This window comes from Eutrigla gurnardus, assembly GCF_963514095.1.
Source record: "Eutrigla gurnardus genome assembly, chromosome: 3".
Lineage (NCBI taxonomy): Eukaryota > Metazoa > Chordata > Actinopteri > Perciformes > Triglidae > Eutrigla > Eutrigla gurnardus.
In genome coordinates this window covers 13628448-13643224 of record NC_139917.1, presented here as the reverse complement: position 1 = coordinate 13643224, position 14777 = coordinate 13628448, and the positions used below count along the sequence as shown (strand labels likewise).

The 14777-nt window shown below is 47.4% G+C and overlaps 2 long non-coding RNA genes across 2 annotated transcripts in view; both read left to right on the top strand.

The window, feature by feature from the left end:
- Window positions 1-14777, top strand: part of LOC311010619 — an 87857-nt gene that overhangs the window by 38086 nt on the left and 34994 nt on the right. The window lies entirely within an intron of this gene.
- Window positions 766-1630, top strand: LOC311011096. The gene is made up of 3 exons (XR_014596862.1): window positions 766-885; window positions 965-1097; window positions 1179-1630. It is a non-coding gene; the product is annotated as an uncharacterized lncRNA (long non-coding RNA).

Genomic DNA, 14777 nt, shown 5'->3' with positions numbered 1-14777 from the left:
CAATGGTCAGATCGAGGATAGATTATGGGTGTTTGTGTCACGGGACGGCAGCAAAAACAATTCTCAAGAAATTAGATGTAGTGCAGGCAAAGGCACTGAGAGTCGTCTGTGGGGCCTTCCGTTCCACCCCAATTGCAGCCTTACTTGTGGAAATGGGGGAGACCCCATTGGGTATCAGAAGGTCTAAGCTGGCAATGCAGTATATCTGTAAATTAAGGGGACATCAAGGGGAGAATGTGGGGGAGCTGGCTTTGGAAGGTGCATGGGAGTGGGGAGGAGCAAGAGTGAAAAGGGAATGTTTCATTTTTAAAGTCAATGAGGAAATGGGGAGGATGGAGTTTGGGGAGGAGGGGGTGGCCCCGGTAGTGTACTGGCCAACTATACCACCATGGATTCTACCAGTGCCAGAGATAGATGTAAGTGTGTTAGCTCATGAGAGAACTGCAACAGTTGGGGGAATTGTAAAGGAAAGGCTAAATAACACGTGGGGACAGTACATACAAATATATACTGATGGGGCTCAAGACCCAAGGACTGGGAAGTCTGGGTTTGCTTTTTGCATCACAGATTTGGATGTTGTTAAGTATAGGTGACTGTCTGAGGGGGTTTCAGTTTACACCACAGAGCTGCTTGTGTGACAGGATGGTCGGGTAGTTTCCACCGTTCCCCCTCCTCCTTGCTTGATCCACACCAGGTGTGTGTCAGTGCGCTGCACTGATTGTAGGGCGGAGCCGCCAGCGCTCCTGGCGCAGGTATCTATTTAATCCAGTCTGTCCTTCATCTCCCTCATGGCTGGTATCTTGGCGTGGCATGGCGCTGTGTGTGGTCTGAGCTGTGTGGCGGTTGGCGTCGCCGATTTTGCCGGACCCTCTCCACCTTGAAATTGTAAGTCCTTTGTGTTGCGCTATTGGGGTATTTCTGCGGTCTCTGGGCATTACACCTGCTTTATCCTTGTGCCTTGCAGCGTGGCGGTCAGCTGGCTACTGCTGTGTGGGATTGGAGTTGTCCGTGCTGCGGATTCACTCTCTCCAGGATTTACCTGTGGCTTGTCGCTCTCCCTCTCCTCTGTGTTAGCAGAGCCGCACCTGTGCTTCGGGGTATGTGATCTGTACCGGTTACTCCTTTCGGTCAGATAGTGATTAGTATTAAAATTGAAATCTTTTGTGCATGCTTTCCAGGTACGCTCTCGGCCTGGCTGTGCGCTGCGGTGCTCCACTTACCGGCGTCTGACGCTTCGGTGCACCGGGACTCTACTGCTGTCTTGTAGTGTTTTAATGTCCAGTCTCACGATCACCGTTTACTTGCTCCCTTTCCCACTTACTATTGGTCCTATTGGACCTTAAGTGCTCCACCGTTGTGTAGCCAACCAGTGAGCTCTGATTTATTATCCTTAGTATGTTTATTGATTGTTTTGCATGAATATTGTTTCCTTTTTTTTGTTTATTATGACTAATTGCTTTGCTTTTGTGTGCTATTAACTGTTTGCTTTTCTTTGTTTTTGTTTAATGGTTATGTTTGTTTTCTTTATTCCAAGGTTTATTTGTTGTATATAATTGATTGTGTCGTTGTTTTGTTTTTGAGCCACTGTTACCTGAGTGAAGAAAAGGTGGTTGAAATATTGCAGCATTTAAAAGAGTAGGATGTCACTGACTAAACTATTTAACTTGTATTTTTATATTGAGAATGAATAAAATTAATTATTTTCATAACTCACGTCTTGTCTGGGTGCATTCGGACTTGTGTCCTTTAAAACTAATTTCCTGGGGGCGAAATTCCCCCAGGTGGCGTTGTCGAGCAGCACTTTATCCGCAATTTAAATTGTTAATTTTGCACATACCACCCTCATGCCACACTTGGCGTTGTCGGCAGGATTTGCACCCTTAGAGACAGACGTGATTTATTTTTAGTAAAATAATATTTTTAATTGAAAAAAAAAAAAAAAAAATTACTCAGTATTGTGTCAGTGGGAGACGTACATTACTGAACCTTGTTTTTTTGTGTATTTAGAGACAAGACAGCAGTAGTTGTCCAGATATTTAACCTGCCTGTTATTTCAGGACTCCATTTGGTGTGAAGCTTTGGTGCGGCTTGCCCCCTACAGTCATGGAGGAGGAGATGCAGCAGCTCAGAGATTTGGTCGCCCAGCTAAGGGCAGAAAATGAGCGCTTGTATGGTTGTGTTAAGTCATATATATCCTTGCAGGAGGCTTTCTTTTCCAGGAAGCAGCAGGAGGGAGAGACATTGTTGGAGTTCTCCTTGGCTTTGATGGCTCTTATGGGGCAGGTGAGACAAACGTGCACCTGATGGTTTGCTTAATGCAGAGGTCTTACTTCGGGATCAGTTTGTGGAACATGTCTTGGACAGTGTTCTTCGCCGGAAGCTGAAACAGTTTGTTCGCCGCCAACCCACTGCTACCCTGTTGGAGGTGCGGGGGGAAGGTAGGCAGTGGGAGAGAGAGGGATTCCCTGGGGGTGCAAGGGAAAGCAGCCACTCCCTTCCCTCCATGTACGGCCTGCAGTATGGTGTGCAGGGCAGTTCTCGGTCAGCTCCTCCTGTCTCTCCACATGGCTCTGAGCTGGGTGAATTAAAAGAACTGTTGAAACGCCAGCAGGAACAACTCGATCAACTCACCCGCACTGTTGCCTCCATGCAGCCTTCCTTTCCACCAGCTAGATCCTCACGTAGTGGTCCTGTGATCTGCCGGCGCTGCCGCCAACCTGGTCACTTTGCTAGGGACTGCGAAGGAGAATGGGTCCGTGCTGGCCCCTCTGCTGGTCTGTCTTCTACTGTGGCCAGGTCCTCCAACTCCTGTCGCCAGCCGGAAAACTAGAGCCCACTGAGCTGCCGAGCCACAGTTCAGATGGGGAGTTAGCAGGCTCACAGGTAGCAGCTGCGGCCGGGTTAATGGCATCCTGTCCAAATATTGACGTTGTCATGAGTGGGGTCACTGTTTCCTGCTTGGTGGACACCGGGTCAATGGTGTCTACAGTCACTGAGAGCTTCTTTCTTGAGCACTTTGCACTTTGGGGGAATGATCGACTCCAGTCATGTCATTGGTTGCAGCTTCGGGCTGCTAATGGTCTCGCTATTCCTTACCTGGGTTACCTAGAACTGGATGTCATTCTTTGTGGGAAGACGATCCCTCGTTGTGGTATTCTGGTGGTGAAGGACCCTGTCAGCACTGGGTCTTCTGTCCCTGGGATTCTGGGGATGAATGTCATTCGTCGCTGCTACCGAGAGCTCTTTGGAGCCCATGGCCTTTCATTTTTTAACCTGCCTGCAGTCACACAGTCTCCTGATCCCGTTATTCAGGCCTTGCAGCAATGTCATCAGGTGGTTAATCAGCGCCATGCTCCATTCACTGGTGCTGCTAGAGTTCGAGGCTCCAGAGTGGTGCGTGTCCCTGGTGGGGTAATGCAGATGGTTGCTAGCACTTGCCCAGAACAGTTCTCTGGGCAGTCATTATTTTTCGAGCCCCCAGAGTCTGGTTTGCCTGCTGGGTTGCTGGCTTCCCCCTGTCTCGTTCAGGTTGTGCGAGGTACAACTTACATCCCAGTGGTTAATGTTGGGACCACCGAAATTGTCCTCTACCCACGAACCTGTCTTGGCATCCTGAGTCCAGCTGAAGTGGTCAGTCTTCCCCCAGGTGTCACAGAGGTTAGACCCTCTGCCACTGTTTCTTCTCAGGTGGCAGCTGGTTCAGGGCACAGTGACATTAAATGTGTTGATTTGTCTAGTTTGGCAGAATCAGAGCAGGTGCAGGTCCGGTCATTGTTGCAGAGGTTTAGTTCAGTCTTCTCTGCCCATGAGGATGATCTTGGTTGTACCAATCTGGTCTCACATGACATCCCCCTAATGGATGACATCCCAGTTCGGCAGAGGTACAGACGTGTTCCACCTTCAGAGTATGAGGCAGTCAAGACTCATATAAATCAACTTCTTGAAGCCCAGGTGATAAGGGAAAGCAGCAGTCCTTATGCCTCTCCAATTGTCTTGGTGCGGAAGAAGGACGGCAGTCTACGCATGTGTGTCGACTACCGCCTGCTTAACGCAAAGACGCGAAAGGATGCTTTTCCGTTACCTCCCATTGAGGAGAGTCTAGACGCGCTCTCTGGGGCCCAGTGGTTCTCCACTCTTGACCTAGCGAGCGGTTACCATCAGGTACCAGTCTCAGAGCAGGATAAGCAGAAAACCGCCTTTTGCACACCATTCGGCCTCTTTGAATGGAATCGTATGCCGTTCGGGCTGTGCAATGCACCAAGCACTTTTCAGTGTCTGATGCAGAGGATGTTTGGAGACCAGCAGTGTCAGTCTCTCCTTTTGTATCTGGATGACATCATTGTGTTCTCCTCTTCAGTCTCCCAGCATGTTCAACGGCTGGAGGTGGTTCTGGATCGTCTCCAGAGGGAAGGCCTAAAGGTCAAACTGGAAAAATGTTCATTCTTCCGGCGAGAGGTCAGCTACTTAGGTCACATCATCTCTGACCAGGGTGTTGCCACTGATCCTGCGAAGATTGCAGCCGTAGCCAAGTGGCCGCGTCCCAGTCAGGTGTCGGAGCTGCGCTCATTTTTGGGCTTTGCCAGTTATTACCGGCGTTTTGTTGAAAGCTTTGCTAAGCTAGCTGGCCCGTTGCACAAATTGGTGGCCAGGCTGGCTGGTACAAAGTCCAAGAAGGGATCTGGACAAGTGTTCCAGATTGCGTGGACTCCAGAGTGTGAAGAGAGCTTTGAGGCTCTCAAGTTCAAATTGACCTCTGCACCTGTGCTTGCTTTTGCTGATTTTTCACGCCCTTTTATTTTAGAGACGGATGCCAGCCACAGTGGACTTGGTGCTGTACTCTCACAGGAGACCGAAGGTGGTGTTAGGCCAATAGCATACGCAAGTCGGGGCCTTCGACCGACGGAGCAGAACATGGTCAACTACAGCTCCATGAAGTTGGAGTTTCTCGCTTTAAAATGGGCTATGACAGAGAAGTTTCGTGAGTACCTGTTGGGGCACAAGTGCATGGTTTTTACTGATAACAATCCCTTGAGCTATCTGCAATCAGCCAAACTAGGGGCTGCTGAACATCGCTGGGCTGCTCAACTTGCAGCATTCGATTTTGGGATCAAGTATCGATCTGGTCGCAGCAACAAAAATGCTGACGCACTCTCCCGGCTGCCCACATCCAGTGCTAACTTAGCAGAGCAGGTCTTGCCCAGCACCTCTGTCCCTGAAATCCTCCAGTCAGTGCCTCGTTCTGGCCAGGTTTCAGCAACGCAGGCTGTCGTGTCGGTCTTTCCCCTTCAGTCTTTCTCTGACCTCTGTGCTTTGCAGGAGGCTGATCCCCTCCTGAAGGACATCTTGCCGTTCTGGCGGAGGCAGATCCAGCCTACATCAGAGGAGAGAAGGCAGCTCCCCAAGCTGGCTCTGACTTTATTAAAACAATGGGCTCGTCTTGTGGAAGAGGAGGGCGTGTTGTACCGCCGGGTCCATCGTTCAGATGGGGGGGAAGAAATCCTTCAGATTGTCTTGCCAGCTGTCCTTCAACAGGACATATTGACACAGCTCCATCAAGAACATGGGCATCAGGGTGTGGAGCGCACCACAGAGCTTGTGCGCCAGCGCTGTTATTGGCCGGGGATGACCTCTGACATCAGGCAATGGGTCCAAGGTTGTGAGCGTTGCCAGGTTGCGAAAGACACCAGAGCAGTGTCTGGTAGCTTCATGGGGCACTTATTGGCATCACGGCCAAATGAGATTGTAGCCATAGATTTTACATTGTTGGAGCCCTCGCAGAGTGGTTTTGAAAATGTTCTGGTGATGACAGATGTGTTCAGTAAGTACACTGTGGCTGTCCCAACTCGGGATCAGAGGGCATCCACTGTTGCCCACGTTTTGCTAAATGACTGGTTTTTTAGGTTTGGTGTCCCAGGTCGCATTCATTCTGATCAGGGCAGGAGTTTCGAGAGCTTGTTGATCCAGCAGTTGTGTCACCTGTATGGGGTCAGCAAGTCACGCACTACTCCGTATCACCCTGCTGGAAATGGGCAGTGTGAGCGGTTTAACAGGACGCTCCACAATCTCTTGCGTACCTTGCCAGCCTCACAGAAACGTGACTGGGTCTCTTGTCTTCCCCATGTACTTTTTTGTTACAATACCACCCCTCATCAGCGTACTGGCGAATCACCACATCTTTTAATGTTCGGTCGTGAACCCCAGCTCCCCATTGATTTCCTTCTGGGTCGTGTCCAGGACCCGGCGCCAGGGAGAGTTGAAGACTGGCTGGTCGAGCACCAGGCCAGGCTTCAGGTGGCTTTTGGGAATGCTCGAGGGCGGTTGCTGGTGGCCGCTGAGCGTCGTAAAGAGCGCCATGATCAGGCGGTACGTGATGTTCCGCTTACAGTGGGCCAGTTGGTTTACCTTCGTGATCACAGTACCAGGGGTCGCCATAAGATCCAGGACATCTGGAGCTCAGTTGTTTATCAGGTCCTGAGAGCTCCTTCTGGTGGCGGACCTGTCTACACCATTGCACCAGTGGATGATTTGCAGAAGACCCAGAACGTCCATCGTGACCTGCTTAAGGCCCAGATCGGTCCTGAACCGGTTCCTATTCTCCATCAGTCTCTCAACCTCCAAGGACCTCAGAAACCTCTGATGATTCTCTTGGGGGTGATCTATGGGTTCTGGTTCCCGACACTCCCGCACCACTTGTTTCTGGGGCCTCAAGGCTATCAGGGTCCACAAGGCCCCATCAGGAGGCTTTGGCCAGTCGGCCTGTTCCTGCGACCCCTGCAGCAGTTCCTTCTGCTCAGAGGCATCTAGCACCTGCTGGTCAGCCAGTTCTGCGTCACACTCCTCGGTCAACAGCTGGGCAACATTCAAACATGAATCATATTCCTCGGCCGGTGTCAAATGCACAGTCTGCGGTCTTTCGGCCTTGGTGCTAGTGTGTTTTGTGCTTTACCCATCGTCGGGGCGACGATGCAAAATTTGGGGGTAGAATGTGACAGGATGGTCGGGTAGTTTCCACCGTTCCCCCTCCTCCTTGCTTGATCCACACCAGGTGTGTGTCAGTGCGCTGCACTGATTGTAGGGCGGAGCCGCCAGCGCTCCTGGCGCAGGTGTCTATTTAATCCAGTCTGTCCTTCATCTCCCTCATGGCTGGTATCTTGGCGTGGCATGGCGCTGTGTGTGGTCTGAGCTGTGTGGCGGTTGGCGTCGCCGATTTTGCTGGACCCTCTCCACCTTGAAATTGTAAGTCCTTTGTGTTGCGCTATTGGGGTATTTCTGCGGTCTCTGGGCATTACACCTGCTTTATCCTTGTGCCTTGCAGCGTGGCGGTCAGCTGGCTACTGCTGTGTGGGATTGGAGTTGTCCGTGCTGCGGATTCACTCTCTCCAGGATTTACCTGTGGCTTGTCGCTCTCCCTCTCCTCTGTGTTAGCAGAGCCGCACCTGTGCTTCGGGGTATGTGATCTGTACCGGTTACTCCTTTCGGTCAGATAGTGATTAGTATTAAAATTGAAATCTTTTGTGCATGCTTTCCAGGTACGCTCTCGGCCTGGCTGTGCGCTGCGGTGCTCCACTTACCGGCGTCTGACGCTTCGGTGCACCGGGACTCTACTGCTGTCTTGTAGTGTTTTAATGTCCAGTCTCACGATCACCGTTTACTTGCTCCCTTTCCCACTTACTATTGGTCCTATTGGACCTTAAGTGCTCCACCGTTGTGTAGCCAACCAGTGAGCTCTGATTTATTATCCTTAGTATGTTTGATTGTTTTGCATGAATATTGTTTCCTTTTTTTAGTTTATTATGACTAATTGCTTTGCTTTTGTGTGCTATTAACTGTTTGCTTTTCTTTGTTTTTGTTTAATGGTTATGTTTGTTTTCTTTATTCCAAGGTTTATTTGTTGTATATAATTGATTGTGTAGTTGTTTTGTTTTTGAGCCACTGTTACCTGAGTGAAGAAAAGGTGGTTGAAATATTGCAGCATTTAAAAGAGTAGGATGTCACTGACTAAACTATTTAACTTGTATTTTTATATTGAGAATTAATAAAATTAATTATTTTCATAACTCACGTCTTGTCTGGGTGCATTCGGACTTGTGTCCTTTAAAACTAATTTCCTGGGGGCGAAATTCCCCCAGGTGGCGTTGTCGAGCAGCACTTTATCCGCAATTTAAATTGTTAATTTTGCACATACCACCCTCATGCCACACTTGCAATAATCTGGGCTATGCAGTGGGTGGAGGAGGTCAGGCCAGGGTCAGTTGTGATATGCTCCGACTCTGCTTCAGTGCTGATGACATTGAGGGAGGGAGGGCTTGGAACCAGGTCAGACCTCATGGTGGAGCTTCTTACCCTGATGTACAGGATTGAGCAGGTGGGAGAGTCGGTGGGGTTTATGTGGGTCCCAGCTCATGTGGGGATAGAGGGGAATGAGCTAGCTGATGGGGCAGCAAAAAGGGCTTTAAGAAGGGAAGAAATCGATGTAAAAGTGAGGCTGGGAATAACTGAGTGTAGGTCAATCATTAAAAAGAACATCATGGCTGTGTGGCAGGAGGAGTGGGATAAGGAAAAGAAGGGGAGGCATTACTACAGCTTGCAGAATAGAGTGACAAAGAGCCAGTGTTTTTTGGGAAAGGAAAGGAGGCATACAGTCATGATGACCAGACTGAGGCTGGGGCATTGCGGACTCGCATGGGACCTACAAAAACTTGGGAAACATGAAAATGGACTATGTGGAGTGTGTAAAAAACAGCAAACAGTGAAACATATCCTGATGGAATGTACTGGACTCACTCGACAGAGGGAACATCTGTATGCAGCTGTGGAAAGCCTGTGGAAACACCGGTTACACTAAAGAGCCTTCTTAATCCCACTGAGAACCAGCCTGGGACTAAAAAAGCTGTCCTGGACTTCATAACGGCCACTGGATTACTCCTATGGAAATAGGATGGACTGACTGCGTTTGAAATATATATATATTTTTTTTAATTTGATTGATTTATTTATTTTTGTTTGGTGGTTTATTTATTAGGGCCCGAGCGCCGACAACGTCGGGCTGCGAAGCCCTATTGGCTGCGAAGCCCTATTGTTATTCAAATGTTTTTTATTATTCTTACACATGTTCGAGCTGCGTTTTGGGGGTCTTCGCCTGAAAAAAAACTAACGCAAATTGGAGTGTCTATAGGGCCTGGTGAAAAATTTGAGAATTTGGCGTCGGTCAGGAAAAAGTTGCTCGCTAGCGCCACCTAGTGGGAGATTTGCCATCCTCGCCGCACCGTAAGTCCGATTGACATGAAACTTTGCACACATGTGTAAGCAAGTCTCCTCTACAAAAAAGCCACTGGGAGTATAAAAGTCCGCCTGGCAAAATTTTCCGCCATCTTGGATTTTATGAAAAAAAGGAAGTTGCGCATTTCTCCGAAACCGTTGGTCCGATTTGGACGAAATTCGGTACGCATACTCTTTAGACCTAGCTGGGGGGATGGTCCCAAAAGGTTTCGAAAATATGCATTTTATCAGAAGATATCGGCCAATGAACATTAGAGGGTGGGGCTACCAAAATGCAATTAGCATAACTCTATAACCTTTGCCCCCATAATTACAAAACTCGAAACCTATGTTGCAATAGCTTCACAGAACATGCATGTCAAGTTTCATTTAAATTGGGTCATGTTTGGCGCTGCCACAAATTTCCAAAAAGTGCCATTTTTGGCCGTTTTTGCCTGTTTTTGGCCATTCACAGGGGTCACGCAAAATCAAAAACTGATTATACCGTTGATCTGATCGATACCAAAATTTAAAATGTGGTTGGAAAGTCCTAAAGGAGAAAAAGTTAGTAAAAGATGTCCAGAATATTTAGGGGCGTGGCCACAACGACGCCTTGACTGCGCTACTATTTTCAACTTTCGCCATAGGCATTAAAGCTGTTATAACTTCACCGTTTCTTCTCCGATCTGCTCCAAAATATTCATGCTTGTTAACAATCACGTCCTGAACAGAACTGCATTGCAATTTTAACTGACAGGTAGAGCGCCACCTAATGGCAAAATGAAATGTGACCGATTTTATGCCCATCTTCTCAGCAACAGCCCCCCCTCTAGGTAGGGCGTACACGCATGAAATATTTTTTCCTAGATAGCCCAAGTGGAGCTGTACAAAAAAGCCTCTTGGACCCACAGCCTCAAGTCATGATAAAGTAGGTAAAAAAATGTTTTTAGCCAAGTGTGTAAATCAGCCAGTTTCTCACTCAATCTGATTTTATGCCTTTTTTCTAAGCAGCAGCCCCCCCTCTAGGTAGGGCGTACACGCATGAAATATTTTTTCCTAGATAGCCCAAGTGGAGCTGTACAAAAAAGCCTCTTGGACCCACAGCCTCAAGTCATGATAAAGTAGGTAAAAAAATGTTTTTAGCCAAGTGTGTAAATCAGCCAGTTTCTCACTCAATCTGATTTTATGCCTTTATTCTAAGCAGCAGCCCCCCCTCTAGGTAGGGCGTACACGCATGAAATATTTTTTCCTAGATAGCGCAAGTGGAGCTGTACAAAAAAGCCTCTTGGACCCACCGCCTCAAGTCATGATAAAGTAGGTAAAAAAAATGTTTTTAGCCAAGTGTGTAAATCAGCCAGGAGGAGAGATGGCATAGAGACACAGGCGCACAGCGACCACCAGATGGAGACAGAGAGAGATCAGTCAGTGACACATGGAGAACTGTGAATCTCACATGCAGCTTCAACAGATCAACAGCCATGCCACTTTTAATTCCTTTTTTTAATTCCTCTAATTTCAGCCTGGAAACAAAGGGAGGAGGAGAGATGATCTCCACATGCATCTCACACAGCTGTCACTTGAACTCTGCCATAAACATATTAACTTCAGTGTTTCTTCTCTGATCTGCTCCAAACTGTGCAGACTTGATAAGAGTTCCTTCCTGAACACATCTGCACTTTGATATACACTCACAGTCAGAGCGCCACCTACTGGCGACAGGAAATGTCATTGATTTTGTGACTTTTTCCAAGTTAAAGCCACACCTGATTCTTTTTAACTAATTCCTCTCATTTCAGCTTGCACGGAAGACACAGGGGGAGGAGGAGAGGTCACACTAGGTGGAGGAGGAGAGATGTCAGGAAGGCATGAACATGTGTGTGAGCTCTGTGACTGAAATGTAGTTTCACTTTGGATCACACCAGATCAACAGTCATGCCACTTTTAATTCCTTTTTTTAAATTCCTCTCATTTCAGCCTGGACACAGAGAGGAGGAGAGATGACACACTTTACATGCATCTCACACAGCTGTCAGCTGAACTCTGTCATTAACATCCAAACTATTATAACTTCAGTGTTTGTTCTCTGATCTGCTCCAAACTTTCCACACCTGATAAGAGTTCCTTTCTGAACACATCTGCACCTTGATATTCACTCACAGTCAGAGCGCCACCTACTGGCAGCAGGAAATGTCATTGATTTTGTGAATATTTCCAAGTAAAAGACACACCTGATTTTTTTTAACTAATTCCTCTCATCTCCGCTTGCAAGGAGGACACAGGGGGAGGAGGAGAGATGTCATGAAGGCAGAGACATGTGTGTGAGCTCTGTGACTGAAATGTAGTTTCACTTTGGATCACAGCAGATCAACAGTCATGAAACTTTTAATTCCTTTTTTTAAATTCCTCTCATTTCAGCCTGGACACAGAGAGGAGGAGAGATGGCACACTTTACATGCATCTCACACTGCTGTCAGCTGAACTCTGCCATAAACATCCAAACTATTATAACTTTAGTGTTTCTTCTCTGAGCTGCTCCAAACTTTCCACACCTGATAAGAGTTCCTTCCTGAACACATCTGCACTTTGATATTCACTCACAGTCAGAGCGCCACCTACTGGCGACAGGAAATGTCATTGATTTTGTGACTTTTTCCAAGTTAAAGCCACACCTGATTTTTTTTATAACTAATTCCTCTCATTTCAGCTTGCAAGGAGGACACAGGGAGAGGAGGAGGAGAGGTCACACTAGGGGGAGGAGGAGAGATGTCATGAAGGCATGAACATGTGTGCATGTGACAGACAGATGGCTTTAATTCAATCGCTTGTGTCTAAACTTGCGCCACGAGGAGGTGGCTGCTGCACAGGTAGGCGGCTGCCACGCGTGTGAATGCAGGCACTCCACGACCGCACGTGACAGACGGATGCCTTTCGGTGTCCATCGCTTGTTCTGGACTTGCGCCAGGAGAGGCGGCCGCGCCAAGGGCAGCGTCCACGACACTGCCCTGTGACCGCAGGCACTCCACGACCGCATATGAGCTCGGGCCCGTCAAGACACTGCTCGCAGTTTTAATTTATATAATTTTTTGTCCTGTGGGTGGCAGCAATGTGCCGCAAAGGCATACAGCCTGCCGAAAATTAAAAGACGAAGAAGAAGAAGAGTCGCTGCGGATGTTCTCTTTTCAACAATGGCGCCTAGTGTCAGTAGAAGAGTTCCTTCGTGGTGTTGAGAAAGTGTCTTTTAGCTTCACCAGTACTGATCCATCAGAGTCTCTGTATGTCTGGATAAACCTGTCTGGATGGACTTTGTACTCTTCACCTTTTATTCTGAATATTTTAACTCTGAATCATCTCCCGGGAGCCTACGAAGCTAAGCTAGTTAGCTTAGCATGCTAGCTGGAAACAGATTTTGACGGAGTTTGTGTGGAGTCAAAATGGCTTCAACTCATGCCTCTGGTGCATGCGATGCCAGGTAAATTCCTCTCATTTCAGCCTGGACACAAAGGGAGGAGGAGATATGGCACATTCACATGCACCTCACACAGCTGTCAGTTTAACCTTTGCCATAAACATCAAAACTATTATAACTGCAGTGTTTCTTCTCTGATCTGCTCCAAACTTTCCATACTTCATAACAGTTCCTTCCTGAACACATATGCACTGTTATACTGCCTCACAGTCAGAGCGCCACCTACTGGCGACAGGAAATGTCATTGATTTTGTGACTTTTTCCAAGTAACAGCCACACCTGTCTGCTTGCTGCTAACCCTCCACCTCCCCAGCATCCACCTGTAGGCTCCGGGGGGGTTAAGATATTTAGTCATCATCACTTCCCATCATCTCTATGTAACCACATATGGGGAGTGATGATGCCGAAGCCTAGACGCCAAACTCAAACTATGTTTTGTTGCTACAATAAACATTCTAAACGTGAGTTGTCTGACTGAAATTCTGTTTTTATCAACTGGTTACAATGCTGGGGAAAATCTAGAATCATTTCATTACGTCCTGGTGTTCAGGACAAAAATATGAATTCAATTTACTCAAGAATATTCATATTTCGGATATTGATTGAACAGGCGGTGAAGTGAATCATAAACAAGTGTTGGGGATGTAGCAGGAGCAGATTTGGTTATCAACAGCTAATTATTAATGTCAATATGATTATCGATATTAATAATTATATTTAATATATTATCATGATATAATCATGAATAAACGGGGCACTACCCTGGGATCAGGGAAACGATAACCTAAAACTGTATTCAGTCTCAATATATAAAGGTTTTACACTCACATGTCAATCATCGTGATCATTGGCATAGAAGTATAGAACCAATCGAACAATTAAAAAGGCGTGAAATTCAAGCACTAGCCTTCACAACCTGCTGTTATCCAGTGACATATACACAACAAGCACAAGAGACCGCTAGTTATAATATAATAAGATTTATTAAAATCAGTAATAATGATCACAATCAATAACACTGCAATTAACAAAGCCATATTACCTAACTACCAAACACACAAAGCTAAGCTAAACAAAGGAAGAGACACACGTGGAGTGCGTGTGCGGGTGTGTGTGTGTGTGTGTGTACCCACCCAGCAGCAGCAGGTAGACTCCAATGATGTTCTCTCCCTGGTCAGACAGAGGGGGGTCCCGCCCCCCTCCCAGCACCAGGCTGCTGTTCCTCCAGGGTGGGGGGCCTCCGGCTGCAGAGCTGAGGGACATGTTGCTGCTGCTGTGAGACTGAGGAGCTCTCTGAGGGACAACAGGAAGTCTCTCTGCTGATATTCTCAGGTAAATATAGGCACCTGATCCTGGTGCAGCTCAGAGCTCAGCAGTGGGCGGGCTGGCACCACACCAGAGCACCACAAGGGACCAGGTCTGAGGTCCGGTCTCAGAGCGGTGGAAACAGCAGGTCTGTGATTAGCTGATTGATTGATGACGCCATAAAAACTTTATTGTACAAATACACATACTTCACTGCAGTATTTCCATGTTATTCTACTTTGGTCATCTACTACTCTGACAGCTGCAGGTACTTAAAACACACACACACACACACACACACCCACACACAGACACACACACACACACACACACACACGCCTATCTATATATACATATACATTCAATAATTTTCACATTTCTTTTTCTATCTAGTTATTCATATATACATACAGTATGTATAATTTTGCACATACATGAGTCTACTTTTTCTATATATGTTTTGTTTTTTTTATCTATTATCTATATTTGTCCGTTCCGGGGTGGGGAGTGCACCACCTGGGACGTTACTTTCAACTCCACTCTTCCCCAGGCAAAATATTGCACCTGTGGGATCATGCAGCATTGACGAACTGCAGCCTGGTCCCTCAACTGCCACTTCATCGGTCGGAAAATCCACTAGCAAAAAAAAGGGTGGCAGCAGCAGCAAAGATTTGCACGACACTTACCTGTTGAATTATGAGCGCAGGACAACTGTGTGGAATCCCTGGTAAGGCCGGAGTTGGCACAG